General features: G+C 37.4%; 1 pseudogene; it reads right to left on the reverse strand.

Moving 5' to 3' along the window:
- Positions 1-12,297: 12,297 nt before the first annotated feature.
- LOC114609458 lies at positions 12,298-13,576 on the reverse strand (annotated as a pseudogene).
- Positions 13,577-15,917: the final 2,341 nt, after the last annotated feature.

The raw sequence follows: 15,917 nt of genomic DNA on the forward strand, positions 1-15,917 counted from the left end.
GTGTGTGTATTTCATTCATGAATCCAGATATCTACTGGGCAGGTGAGTGTGTGCAACCTGCCTGGAGCCAAACTTGTGTAGCTAAACTCACTGCTACAGGCGCTTTAAAGTATTTCCCTCTTCATCATTCCACTGAAATTAAGAAGAGAAAGTAGAGGAAAACAAAAAGAGGGAAGTTAATTGGGGAATAAAGAGAAAGGTCAAAACAGAAAGAGACTGATAGAGGAGGGACTCATTAAACTAAGGAGATAATAAATCTCAAGTAATCATATTACTTCATATTTATTTAAAATATATAATGCATATTAAAAGCTTAAGTGAAGTTATGCTACTTGAGATGACAACATTCCTGACACACTTTCAAACAAAAACACAAGGATCAGGCATGAGCAAACTGAGAGTGATAGGTCAGAGTGATACAGGTTATTTACAAAACAATGGAAGCTGTTGATTTGAGTTGCCCTTGGCAGCCTCTCATTACGTGCAGTTTGAAGACAGCACCACACTATTCTGAAAAGATTTGGAGTATTTGAGCTGGACCTAACATAATGGAGGGAAACTACAACCTAGAAAAAGCAAGAAAGTAATCTTCCAATAACCCCAAATAAGATAGCTATACAAACATAATTCTACCTCTAATAACAAAAATAACAGGAAGCCACAATCATTTTTCCTTAATATCTCTTAACATCAGTGGATTCAATCCCCCAATAAAAAGACGCAGACTATCAGACTGGATACACAAACAGGACCCAGAATTTTGCTATATACAAGAAACACTCCTCAGTGACAAACACAGACACTACCTCAAAATAAAAGGATGCAAAAAAATTTTCCAAGCAAATGGTCCCAAGAAACAAGCTTAAGTAGCCATTCTAATATCAAATATAATCGACTTTCATCCAAAATTTATCAAAAAAGATAAGGAAGGACACTTCATACTCATCAAAGGAAAAATCTACCAAGGTGAACTCTCAATACTGAACATCTATGCTCCAAATGCAAGGGCTCCTACATACATAAAAGAAACTTTATTAAAGCTCAAAACACACATTACACCACACACATTAATAGTGGGGGATTTCAACACCATACTCTCAGTAATGGACAGATCATGGAAACAGAAACTAAACTGATACACTTTGAAATTAACAGAAGTAATGAACCAAATGGACTTAACAGAGATTTATAGAACATTTCATCCTATAACAAAAGAATATACCGTTTTCTCAGCACCTCATGGTACCTTCTGCAAAACAGACCATATAATTGGTCACAAAACAGGCCTCTACAGATACAAAAAGATTGAAATAATCCCATGCATCTTATCGGATCACCACGGAATAAGACTTGTCTTCAATAATGACAAAACCAATGGAAAACCCACATGCACATGGAAACTGAGCAACTCTCTACTCAATGATGACTTGGTCAAGTAAGAAATAAAGAAAGAAATTAAATACTTTTTAGAATTCAATGAAGATGAGGATACATCATACCAAAGCTTGTGGGACTCCATGAAGGCAATGCTAAGAGGAAAACTCATAGCTCTAAGTGCCTACAAAAAGAAACTGGAGAAAGCACACACTAACAACTTTACTGCACAACTAAGAGCTCTAGAATAAAAAGAAGCAAATGCACCCAAGAGGAGTAGAACAGAAGAAATAATCAAACTCAGGGCTGAAATCAACCAAATAGAAACAGAAAGAACAATACAAAATATCAACAAAACCAGGAGCTGGTTCTTTGAGAAAATCAACAAGATAGATAAACCGTTAGCCAGATTAACCAGAGGACACAGAGACAGTATCCAAATTAATAAAATCAGAAATGAAAAGGGAGACATAACAACAGAAACTGAAGAAATTCAAAAAATCATCAGATCCTACTACAAAGGCCTATACTCAAAAAAACTGGAAAACCTGGATGAAATGGACAACTTCCTAGAAAGATACGAAGTACCAAGGTTAAATCAGGAGCAGATAAACCATCTAAACAGTCCCATAACCTCTAAGGAAATAGCACCAGTCATTAAAAGTCTCACCAAAAAAAAAAATCACAGGACCAGATGGTTTTAGTGCAGAATTCTATCAGACCATCAAGGAAGATCTAATACCAATTCTCTTCAAACTATTCCACAAAATAGAAACAGAAGGAACACTACCCAATTCATTTTATGAAGCTACAATTACACTCATACCCAAACCCCACAAGGACCAAACAAAGAACGAGAACTTCAGACCAATTTCTCTTATGAACATTGATGCAAAAATATTCAATAAAATTCTAGCAAACAAAATCCAAGAACACATCAAAACTATCATCCATCATGATCAAGTAGGTTTTAGCCCAGGAATGCAGGGATGGTTCAATATTTGGAAATCCATCAATGTAATCCACTATATAAACAAATTCAAAGAAAAAAACCACATGATCATCTCACTAGATGCTGAGAAAGCATTTGATAAAATTCAACACCCCTTCATGATAAAAGTCTTGGAAAGATCAGGAATTCAAGGCCCTTACCTAAACATAGTAAAAGCAATTTACAGAAAACCAGTAGCAAACATCAAGCTAAATGGAGAGAAACTTGAAGCAATCCCACTAAGATCAGGGACTAGACAAGGCTGCCCACTCTCCCCCTACCTATTCAATATAGTACTGGAAGTCCTAGCCAGAACAATTAGACAGCAAAAAGAAGTCAAAGGGATACAAATAGTAAAAGGAAGAAGTCAAAATATCACTATTTGCAGATGATATGATAGTATACTTAAGTGATCCCAAAACTTCCACCAGAGAACTCCTAAACCTGATAAACAACTTCAGCAAAGTGGCTGGTTATAAAATCAACTCAAACAAATCAGTAGCCTTCCTCTACATGAAAGACAAACAGACTGAAAAAGAAATTAGGGAAATGACACCCTTCACAATAGTCACAAATAATATAAAATACCTTGGTGTAAATCTAACCAAGCATGTGAAAGACCTGTATGACAAGAACTTCAAGTTCCTAAAGAAAGAATTCGAAGAAGATCTCGGAAGATGGAAAGGTCTCCCATGCTCATGGATTGGCAGGATTAATATAATAAAAATGGCCATCTTGCCAAAAGCAATCTATAGATTCAATGCAATTCCCATTAAATTCCAAACTCAATGCTTCACAGAGTTAGAAAAGGAAATTCTCAAATTCATATGGAATAACAAAAAACCCAGGATAGCGAAAACTATTCTCAACAATAAAAGAACTTCTGGAGGAATAACCATCCCTGACCTCAAGCTGTACTACAGAGCAATAGTGATAAAAACTACATTATATTGGTACAGAGACAGACAGGAAGATCAATGGAATAGAATTGAAGACCAAAAAATGAACCCACACATCTATGGTCACTTGATCTTTGACAAAGGAACTAAAACTGTGCAGTGGAAAAAGGACAGCATTTTCAACAAATGGTGCTGATTCAACTGGAGGACAACATGTAGAAGAATGAAAATTGATCCATTCTTATCTCCTTGTAGAAAGCTCAAGTCTAAGTGGATAAAGGACCTCCACATAAAACCAGATACACTGAAACTAATAGAAGAGAAGGTGGGAAAGAGCCTCGAATACTTGGGCACAGGGGAAAAGTTCCTGAACAGAACACCAATGGCATATGCTCTAAGAACAAGAATAGACAAATGGGACTTGATAAAATTGCAAAGTTTCTGTAAGACAAAGGACACTTTCAATAGGACAGATGGGACTTGATAAAATTGCAAAGTTTCTGTAAGACAAAGGACACTTTCAATAGGACAGAAGGACAACCAACAAATTGGGAAAAGATCTTTACCAATACTACATCTGATAGAGGGCTAATATCCAATATATACAAAGAACTCAAGAAATGAGACTCTAGACCACCAAATAACCCTATTAAAAAATGTGGTATAAATATATACAAAGAACTCAAGAAATTAGACTCCAGACAACCAAATAACCCTTTTAAAAAATGGGGTAAAGAGCTTAACAAAGAATTTTCAACTGAGGAAACTCGAATGGCCGAGAAGCACCTAAAGAAATGTTCAGCATCCTTAGTCATCAGGGAAATGCAAATCAAAACAAACCTGAGATTCCATCTCACACCAGTAAGAATGGCTAAGATTAAAAACTCAGTTGATAGTAGATGCTGGCGAGGGTGTGGAGAAAGAGGAACATTCCTCCATTTTTGGTAGGACTGCAAGATGGTGCAAACACTTTGGAAATCAGTCTGGCGGTTCCTCAGAAAATTGGACATAGCATTACCTGAGGATCTAGCTATAACACTCCTAGGCATATACCCAGAAGATGCTCGAACATATAACAGGGACATATGCTCAACTATGTTCATAGCATCCTTAGTTATAATAGGCAGAAGCTGGAAAAAACCTAGAAGTCCTTTAACTGAGGAATGGATTCAAAAAATGTGGTACATTTACACAATGGAGTGTTACTCACCTATTAAAAACAATGAATTCGAGAATTTCCTAGGTAAATGGATGGAACTAGAAATTATCATCCTGAATGAGGTAAGCCAATCACAAAAGAATACACATGGTATACATTCACTGATTATTGGATATTAGCCCAGAGCCTTGAAGTGCCCAAGATTCAACTTACAGGCCTCATGAAGCTCATGAAGAAGGAAGACCAAGTCGGGGTGATTTGTTCCTTCTTAGAAGGAGCAACAAAATAATCAAGGGAGCAAATATGGAGGCAAAGTGAGGGACAGAAACTGAAGGAGGGGCTGTCTGAAAACCATTGCACCTGAGTATCCATCCCATGTGCAGTCACTAAAGGATGTGGAAGTCAGGAAGTGCATGCTGATAAGAGCCTGATATAGATGTCTTCTCAGAGGTCTGCAAGAGTCTGACATATTCAGAGGCAGATGCTCACAACTAGCCATTGAACTGATCAGGAGATTCCCAATGGAGGAGTTATAGTGAATACCATTGGAGCTGAAAGGGTATGTGGCCCCATGAGGAGAGCAACAATACCAACCAACCACAGCTCCCAGGGACAAAACAACCAGCCTGGGAGCACTTAGGGAGGGATCCATGGCTTCAGCTGTATATGTAAGAGTGGAGGGCCCTGCTGTGCATAGGTGGGAGAAGAGATACTTGGCCTCATGAAGGCTGGATGCCTCAGGAGGTGGGAATTTAAGGGTGGGTAGTTGGGAGTGGGGGTTAGGTGGGGTACATCTGCAGAGAAGCAGGACGAGGGGTTAGGGGATAGGGGATTCCTGGGTGCATGGGGGATGTGGTAAGGGGACAACATATGAAATGTAAATAAAACATCCAATTAAAAAAAAAAAAAGATGATGAGAAAAACAGCCCCAAATAGATTCAACTACAACACAATTCCTGAACCTAAGATCCAGGGGACATCGTTAGAGTGGGAATAAAGACAGTAACAGTCAGAGGACCAGGAAATTTTCTGAGAGACTGTCTCCTATAGATGACAGGTAACCTACATTTGCGATACATCAACTAAATGGTTGTCTAAATAAGTCCTAAAAAATGACAATGCCAACAGAGAGGCTAACGAAGAAGAGGGAATCTCATGAGGTTCTACTCCTAGACGAAAACTCTACAACCACTAATGATTACTAATAGAGACAAAACTAGTGCTTCCCAAAGATGAAAACTAATTGATTTTCTGATACAAAGATGTTAACCCTGAAAGTATGTGCATGTAAGCCACAAAAGAGATTCAACAGTTTATATTTTTGTGTGTGTGTGTAGTGTGTGTGTATAGTATGTATGTGTGTGTGTGTAGTATGTGTGTGTGTGTGTGTGTGTGTGTGTGTAACAATAAGAAAAAAAAGAAAAGGGAGTCACCAATTTGGGAGTGAATGAGGCAGAAGATGGGACATATTAGAGTTAGCAGATATGGCAGAAATTGAAGGAAAAGAAAGAGATGAAATGATATAATTACATTTAATTAATTTTTATTAATAATGATTTCTAAATAAAGAACTAAAAATCAAGAGGGGGCTAGTAGTCATCATCAATAAAAATTGTTTTCCTGCCAGGTTCCTTTCTATTTATCAGCATTTTGGCCAGACCAAGGATGCTTTATCTATTCATATAGAGATCTCACCAGTAGGACATTACATGTCTGATATTTGTTCGAGGTAGCCTTACACCCCACAGTACAGTGTCAATGTTCACCTGGGCTGCTCCTTTCTAAAATCTTGACTAAGTTTTCTGCCTTTCTTATTTGTAAATATTCTTAAAACCACAAAACTATCAAAATCTTCAGTTTCCATTTCTCGCATTAACTGCATATTACATTCATCAGAGGACGTAGTGCACACAATTTGCTATATGCTATTTACCAGGGCAAGGGTTTCTGTGTACACTCTCCTATTTCATCTATACAAAATCCATATAGACTGTTTTTGTCTCATTTTCATATACATTAAATTACATTTAAGGGCAAATCATGTTATTTGAGGTCACAGAAACTGGAAAGTGTTACTTTATGCTCCACAAATGAAAAATCTATAAAATTGTCAGCAAAAGACATAATATCATAATTTCATAATTCCTTTTTTCTTCCTGTTTTTCTGTTGCCATTGGCTTTGTGTTTTATTTGGAAACAACTTATAGAAAAACATCCTCTCATTTTATTTTCTTCCAGAAAGAAGCAGAATAACCATTTTTTGTGATGTGTGGCCACTGTGGCAAGCTTGTCAGAATGCAATTATTAATCTGATACTCGGGTATTTATTGCTTTCATAAAACTCTATACAATGGTTTTGAAAAAATACCATGACATGATTCACAGCCAAGGCTTTATCAAGTGCACATTTTTTTAATATAATGCACATGTCCTTAGGTTACCAGAACATTGCAATCTTATCCAATAATACTCTATAATCCTGAAAATAAAATCTTGGATTACTTTTATGGGAAATGTATTCCTGTTTATAGGTCTTACTCCAAAGCCATGAGTCATCTATGAAAGGAGGCATTTTCTAAGCAAGAGATTCTGTAAACCATCTTTTAGAAAATGGAAAAATGGCTAGGAAAGGTGGTACACACCCAGAATCTCAGCACTTGGGAACCAGAGGTGAAAGAGTCAAAGTTCAAGGTCACACTCAGGTATACAGCAAGTTCAAGGCATCCTGGACTAGACGACAATTTGTTCCATAAAGAAAAAAAAAAAGCATTGGTAAATCTAATATCAGAATAGAAGCAAGACTGTACCATGTCTCACACAGATGCAAAATGCCTCTGAAAGACTTCCATTATGACATAAACAGTAGCTACACTGTTTCACATTCCCACCAGCAATGTGTAAGGGTTTTCTTTTGCCCACATTCTCACCAGATTTTGTTGCGACATGCTTTCTTAATGATAGCCACTCAAACTAAGGTGAGTTAGATTCTCAATTTAGTTTTAAAATTCGGCTTCTCTGATACCTAGCTATATTGGACATCTTTCCTATTTGTTGGTCCTCTATATGCCTCTTATTTTAAAGATTTATTTTCTGATTTTTTTAGTTGCATGCTTGTATAGATGTGCATGTGTACACTTCAATGCAGGTGCCCATACAGGCCAGAAGAGAGTATTGTATCCTATTATCCTGCAGTTCCAAGTATTTCTGGATGACTGATATGGGTGCTGGAAATGCTCTGTATCTTCCAGAAGGTCAGCAAGTACTCTCAAATATCAAAGTATCTCTAGAGCTGCTGTGATTATGTTTAAAAAGGTATCATTTCATTACTCCATTTAGTAACTGTTCCTGAACAATTGTCTCAAATATCCAAGCCAACATGTCACCAAAATACTTGCATATCGGTGTTTTCTATAGCATATTATTCACAAAAGTTAAATTTTGGAATCAACCTTGGTTTCTAACAGCAGAGCAATGAATTTATTAAATATGGTATATATGTAGAATGGAATTATTTTCAGCCATTAGTAAAACAAAGTTATGTCAATATCAGAAAAAAATGCGTACAACTAAAGATGGTCACAATAAGCTAAGTAAGTTAGTTTCAGAAAGACAAAGCTCATTATTTCTCTCTTTTGAGGTTCCTAGATTTTATATAGACACAAAATTATTTAGGAATATAAAACATGAAAGTAGAATCAAAACTATCCAAAAACAAAGGAGGAAAAGAGTGGTTTTAAGAATTTGGTAGTAGTGTATAAGGCTATTATATACAGACACATTTAAATACTTTTTTAAAAATAGCCTAGTTACTTTACACCATGTGCAATGACTCTTTACAGCAAAGCAATGAAAAGAATGTCTGCCTTCTTAGGTCATTTTCCTGGAGATAAGAAGACTGGGTAATTCCATAGTGCTTAAAACCATGGTTTTGTAGCAACATAAAGTATTCCAGAAGCTTTAAAGAATATTTATTTGGAGTCAGCACTACTGTTGTAATAATTCAGATACATTATTTTTCCTCTAAATACACCAAGTTGTAGCTGTGGCAGCTTTTCCAATTAGATCTGAGTCTAGAGATAATTCTCCATATGTTCCTCATTTCCTTCTTTTCACTCAATAAACAAAGCACTTCCTTCTGTTGTAGTCATTGTTAAAGAGTTAAGAGAGACAAGTAACACACTTTTACCATGGCCCCAAAGTTTGTCTTTTACAAAGTGTTCACTCAACACCCACCAAGCCATTATTAGGAGAGCCCATGTCTTATAGAACTCAGAAACTTAGAAATATGCACACAATGAACCACAGATACAGGTCAAACAAGTGCTCTCCATGAAAATGTGAGGAACTTATTTCAATATCATATCCAGAACTATTATGGAAAAGCTGAGCATAGTGACATGGGTTTACCATCTCAGTGCTAGGGAGGCAGACATTTGAGGTTTCTTGAGGCACATAGGCAAGCTAGCCTAGGTGGCTTAAAGAGTTTCACTGATAAATTCTACTTTGAAAATAAAGTGGGCTGCTTTCAAAAAACAATACTTAAAACTGACCTCCAGCTCACATATACACAAATGAACAAACAGAGAGAAAGAAAGAAAGAAAGAAAGAAAGGAGAAAGGAAGAAAAAAGAAAGAAAGAGAAGAAGGAGAAAGGAAAGAAGGAAGGAAAGGAAGGAAGGAAGGAAGGAAGGAAGGAAGGAAGAAAGAAAGAAAGAAAGAAAGAAAGAAAGAAAGAAAGAAAGAAAGAAAAAGAAAGGATCAATGGTTCTTCAAAGATTGTTATGACATGGCTTTAAATCTCATGTTAGATCTGGCTTTTGGTCATCTCTCTGGCAACTCTGTACAAAATTTTAAAATAGAGCAACTACAAGCTTTGTCACTTGAGGGTGTGGTTCATTATTTTAGCATCCCTGAAAAAGCCCACCAACTGCTACTGACAGAAGAATTGGAGAACAATCAGGAATAAAACAGAGGCCACTAAGCCCGAATTACACACTACAAAAGAAGAAACAATATATCCAATGCTATATACTGAGGAGGATGGAGAAAAAAATAGTCCTTCACACCCACCCACCCACCCACCCAATTTTAACTGCAATTATTTCATCTAGCTTCAGTCCTGCTGTAACATAGGTGAACTGGATGACTCTATTCAGGAAACAACATTAAGCATGTAGGATCTTAAGCAGTGACCCAATGAACTATATTCCGAGTTAAATTCCCAGATTGTTCAGACAGGACATGGTAGTTGAATGAAAGGGTAAGCCTTATGTAGAGCTGTTTTCTAGTGCAAACCACAAGTGGGTAGTGTAATTTGGAGATTAGGTATAATTCTGATACATCTGAGTGCTAGTGAGAAATAAAAGCCTCTTGCACTTGAAAACCACACTGCTATATGCTCTGGAGATATACCAGATCAGAGGCAAGGCCTCAGGAAGCTGTGAACATCTTAAGACATGCGGGGGAGAATATATTATGATTTTCTCATTCATATTTGGCCAGGGACTTCCCTTCTCCTTCTGAAATCTGTAAGAACAAATACTGGCTTTATCTCATGGGCCTGAACATGCTTTAGAACCCCAAACAGGATTCTGTTTATATAAGGTATCAAAAAATCTTCTAATATACATGTTAATCTGAAAGAATAGTCCACATCAATATCTCTATTGAACTCCAAGTCTGAGACTTTACAAAACTCAGAATTGCCAGGAGCCATCTAGAAGCTAAAAACTAGCAGGTGATCTTCCTGAGATGGGTACACCATGAATTAAAATCAACAACAGATTTGCTCCTTTAGCCAAGCTGAGGAGAATTTCATTTTAGGAATTATATCTGCTATTAATATGGTTTTCCTGTTATTATTAAGTATATATAACAATCACCAGGAATTAGCCCATCGTTTTGAGTAGATTTCTACAGAAAAACAAAGACGTACTGGCTTGTATTGATGCTATAGACAAGTAGATGAGTTCTGAATTTTTAATGACAATCCTGTAAAAATTCCTACAATTATATTAGCCATTATTAAGCTTTTTAATAATAGGGCTGTTATTAAATCCTTTCTGATGCCAAAACTGCATTGAGAACTGTCAGTCTTCAAGTGTAATGAGTTAATTCCTACTGAAATATCAAGCAGGCATCTGCAATTTAGAATACATTCCAAGAGGTTGTAAAACCATTAAACAAAGGTCATAAAAAGAGAACTAATGATTTACTATAGGTGCAAGGGCAGAAGATAAAATATTGACTGGGTTTATGTAAATAAAACTTCACTAATTACTTGGACACAAAAGTTATAGCTTTTAACTCTTCATGAACCTGCAAAACTGATGATAGGTGATGAATGTTTAACCAGATAATCACTCCTAATGGATACTCATGTAAGTATTTTCTGTTGTAAACTTATTCAATTTATCATTTGAATTTATGTTTAAACTTGTGATGAACATTTTGCCATGTGATCATTTATTATGGAAGTTTTATAACTACTGAGAAAAAAGAGAAAAGACTTCTTAACCCTTTTATTTCTTAAGCCTAATCCCCTTTTCTTAGAGAACTTTGACAGGAAACTTTTTATAACTTAGAAATAAAGACTAAAATCACTTCTCAACATGTCTTTTTTTTCCCACCCTGGGACTTCAACAAACAAGCAGGCAGTTACACACTTGCTGGGGAGATAGAACAAAGGCTTTTTTATTTAATCTCTTTCTGTTTTACAATGAGGTGCTAAACAATTTCACAGTTTCTCACTTCAGAGGAACTCAGAAGGCAGGCCAACTACTGAAGAAAAGTAACTTAGACTTAAGATAGATAAACATTTTATAATTATACAGCAATCCAAAATATCTCATAAAAACAAGTTTTAACCCACTTGAAGCTTTTTCTGCTCTGCTCTCTCAAGAGGAACCATCAAGAAAGAACCACTGTAACAGGCCCCAGCTCAAGATCACTCAGCATGCTTGTAAGGAACTCTTTGACCCTGCTAAATATCAGGGGAATACATTTATTATGTATGTTTCCAAGCTCCAATTTGCTAGCTCTGATGATGAATGTGCTGCTGTATTTTACAGTATGAAAGTGGTTAAGGCTAAGCGTCTAAGAATGAGTGAGTGTAGCATTGTACAATCTGGATTGTATCTTTTACCTCTGAGGCACAGTGGATTGATATAGAGATTGTGATTTCTCCATTTTTACACTCTCTGTTTCATCTAATGGAAGCTTTTTTTTGGGGGGGGGTTACTTACCTTGATGTGTTCTAAGAAATCTCCTGTTATTGAGAGAATTTTGAACAAATTTAGAAGATGTCACATTGACTTGTATGCATTTGATTACTTATTTGTATCTAGTTGTTACTGGCACAGTTTCATTTTATTGATTTTAAATGAGTCTTTGGGAAGCTTCTATTCAATTTTTCAAATTTACATATGGAACAGAAGGATTTAAAGAAAAGAATCAAGGGAATAAAGTTTTGTTATGAAGCATAAGGTGGAAGTAGAGGTATTAGCACAGTGGTACAGCGACTTTTGGCTCTCTGCTAGGACAAGAAGGAGGAGGATGGGGGGGGACAGTTTTTTTCATGAGCCTGGTGGGGTTCCATCTCACAGTGTAGATCTTCAGCAGGAAAGAGTAGGAGGATCACTGTGTCATGATGAGCATCAGCTACTTTGAGCTCTAAAAGAAGGAATCCTATTGATTATTCCTTAAATGATTGAGAGCCAATTTAAGGGATAAAATAGAAAAAAATACTTTCTTTTTTTTTTAAACTATGCAAAGTAAAAAGTCACAACCTTTATTGAAGAGCAAGTAAACATGGTATCCTATGTACAGGCGGCACATGATGCCGACTGCATTTGCAGATGTAGTAGTCCATTGGAGTTATGTCTTTGTCATGGCCTTAGACAAATTCTGAACTAATGTACAGTTCAGATGTGTCAGCATGCTGACCTTAACATGTTTAGATGTTGCATACTTGTTCTTGATAGTCATGTGCTTTGTAAGGCCACGGTTCACCATGACTATATTCTTAGCCAGGTGCTGCATAACGGGAAGCAGGGATTCTTCAGTGTAGGATAGGTAGTGCTGCAGAGTTCATGTCCATTCACCGTTGTCAAGAATTTTCAGTGCTAAGCAAAAAGCCCCAGCTGCATTTGAGAAGGAGCAAAATGCACCATGTCATAGTCTAGCATAGAGAGCTCCATGAGGTATTTGGCCGAAGTATGCTGCTCGACATCAACCTCTTCAATTTTAGTTGCTCTACGGAGGAAGTACAGAGGCAGAGGGCTACCCAGATTGAAGTTTAGAACTCTTAGAACCTTCATCTCCATCTGTCTGATCTGATGCTTAGTGTAAGTGTTGTTAGTCACAAAAGCGAAGTCATCAATTTCTGGAGAGCACATCTCCTCATATTTGCTTGCAATAAACATGGCAGTTACACCAACCAGCTGTAGCACCTTCTTAGGCACACAACTGTTCTGCATGAACTGATCAATAATAGACACAGTCATGTACATGGTCTCCTGTAGCAGCTTAAATTTCATTTGAACCTGTATTAGCCAGTCAATTAGGATGGCTCTCATGATTCCAGTGACTTCACGACCCAGTAGGTATTTTGATCTAACTGACTGCTCTTCCTCCAGTTGTCTGAGATAAGCATAGATATCTTTCATATTTTCACTGCAGAGACTTGGATCAGCTCTGTCATCTGCATCAACATCGCTCATTGGAAGAATTACATCAGAGAAACCTAACACAGATATTCTTCTGCAGGTGCATATCCAGATGTTTCCATTGGGCTTGGAGAGGGATTATCAACCAAAATAGGTTCAGGAGAAAGCTTCTCTTCTGTAACATGTTCAGGCTCAGGCTCAGGCTCAGCAAGTTCCACCTCTGGCTCACACACAGGCGCCTTCTCCACAGGTTTTGGTAGGACTTTAACAGTACCTTTTCCAGCACCTAACGTTTTTGCTCCCTTTTTCAGAGGCACTCTTGCCTGTTCGCTGACTTTATTACCAATATCTCCAAGAGCAGTTCTCGATCTCGGCCCGAGTTTGGAGACAGCAGCAACTGCCCCAGGCACATGGTTGGCGCCTGCCATTCTGACCTTGGCCTTATTTTCTGTGTTAATTTTTGTGTTCCTCATGACCCTGAGCTCCATGGCTCCTCCTGAAGCAGAGGTTTGCCGAACGGAGAAGACACCCCAACCTCTGGCTGTCCACAGCTAAACACTAACAGCCGTTCCTCTACAGCATGCCCGAAAAAAGACTTTCAAGATAGTGAAAGTGGTGCATGGATTCAAATGGGCTGAGACAGAGACCTGTCTATGAATTTGATTTTCTCCAGGGGCATCAATATAAATACAGTCACACATTTCAGGAAGGTGAAACATTAAATCTTCAGAGCCCCCAGGGACAGCTTAACTGCAAGCCATCATCTTCAGGATTACAAAGTGCTACATAACCCTCCTAGCCAAAAATGGATTCATCTCTATACCTCAGTGGAAGACAAATGCCCCTGAGTAGGGTCAGGAAGCAGACATCAGGGAAGGCAGAGGGAAGGCACCCTTACATTTCTTCATATTTTTCTGTCCAGAACAAGTACTAGCCTTGTTATGTGGAGGGCAAGTAACTGTCTATTGATGATTCTGTGACTGAGATTGTCACAGACACAGAGGTAACTTACTGCTGACATTTTAAAGAGAATTAGAAGGGAGACATGTGCTTAGAAATAGAAATAGACAGTTTATTGAGAAAGTAGAAAGAGCTACGAGAATAAGAATGAACTAATGATCTGGGAAAGGGCCCCTGAAGCACTGGGCCATTAAACTCACAACCCTTTGTGGACAACCACATAGCAACCACCTTTTCTGTGACTGTGTAACGAAGCTTTTGTAACAACATGCGATTCAGTTCATGAAACTCATATGTGGAAGGACTTCTAGTCTTTCTTTTTCAAGTGGCTTCTTTCATATTAGTATTTATTCTGTGGTCTCTAGCCTCTGCTTTCCTCTTGATATATGGCACACTTCATCCAAGTGTAACTGTCATCCCAGGAATGCAATATTCTAAAGAGACACTTGTGTCCCACCCTTTGACAGTCATACAGTTACAGTGATTCCCAAGAAATTAGATTTTTCTCTACAAATACCATTCTTGGAGAATGAAAATCCTGAGTCTCCATTATGACCCAAAAGAGGAACTTATCTCTATTTATAATGTATTATTAGGTGACTTTATAGGAGAGATTGTTGTTAAAACAGTGATGGATTGGACCACCCTTTGACCAGGAATGCTTAATTCTATATCATTTAAGCCTAAACTTCATGTTGACCTCCCATAAAGAGACGACGTGACTCCAAGAAGAAAATGGATTCTTTGATCATCTTTCTATTGTTGACGTATAATAAGCCTTCTTTATCTTCTGTTCATTATTATTATGTCTTTTATAGGCTTATTAACAATGAATAACTGAACCTGACTTTTAGGCTCATCAGGGATCTGGTTGTAACCTTATGAACTCCAATGACAAAAGATTTATCTTCCAAATTTCTTGTTTATGCATCCTTTCCCATGCTCACCACACTACCAGTAGCTTACTGCTTTTAATTCTATCCTTGGCAGTTCAAACACTCTCTTTCTGCTTCCTCAGACTCTTTCCACACTCTTGGAGACCCCACTGCTTTTTCTGATGGTCATGTTGTTATTTCTACCCTGATATTTTGGAAAGATGAAGGACATGGTCTTTTCAGGTTTATCTCTCTGCTTATGGCTACTCTCTCTTTTATTCAAACACATCTTTGGACACAAAGCCCTGTTCTTTTCCTTTAAGGCACCATCTGAAAGCACTCTCCTGTCAGCTACTTTTTCTTAAGTTTCAACAAGCCACCATTCCTCTTCCAGAAAATTTCCACAATGAAGCACAAATTTTCCTGTAGCTTGAATTGAAAAATAGTCTTTTCTATCAAGCACGAGGTTACATTTATTAAAATGAACAACTCTTTAGTATTTAACAGAGTAAAGTAATAAACAGCATACTACCCAGTGATAAAAGTTACTCAGTGAACATTTGTATATTCTGTTGTGACTTTTTTTCTATTCTCTCATAATGAGTCTCATCTAAATTTAATCTCATTAGATACCTAGTCTTGAAACTAAATTAATTTTGTAGTCTGTTAAGTCTTATTGGCCCAGAATGCCAGGGTATGATTCCAGGAAATCTCAAACACTCCTCACAGAGAAACTTGCTGTGGCCATTTCAAGAGTTGGTCCAGTGGTACTGAGTCTGAGAGCATAGACTAAAAGACTTAGGATAGGTTAAAAAAGTGGAGACAATAGCTGCCTAACAATCCAGGAAGACCAGAAATTACTTCCAATCGGGAAAACATTTTGTACTTCACAATCTACATGTCAGCAGGGATTATTACTAGATGGGTAGAACCTTACTCAGAATTCTACTTTGCAGGGAGTATTTGAGACAAAAGGAAAGGAGGTTCTCTTAGT

The sequence above is a fragment of the Grammomys surdaster genome, unplaced genomic scaffold (assembly GCF_004785775.1).
Source record: "Grammomys surdaster isolate TR1022 unplaced genomic scaffold, NIH_TR_1.0 125973, whole genome shotgun sequence".
Classification (NCBI taxonomy): Eukaryota; Metazoa; Chordata; class Mammalia; order Rodentia; family Muridae; genus Grammomys; species Grammomys surdaster.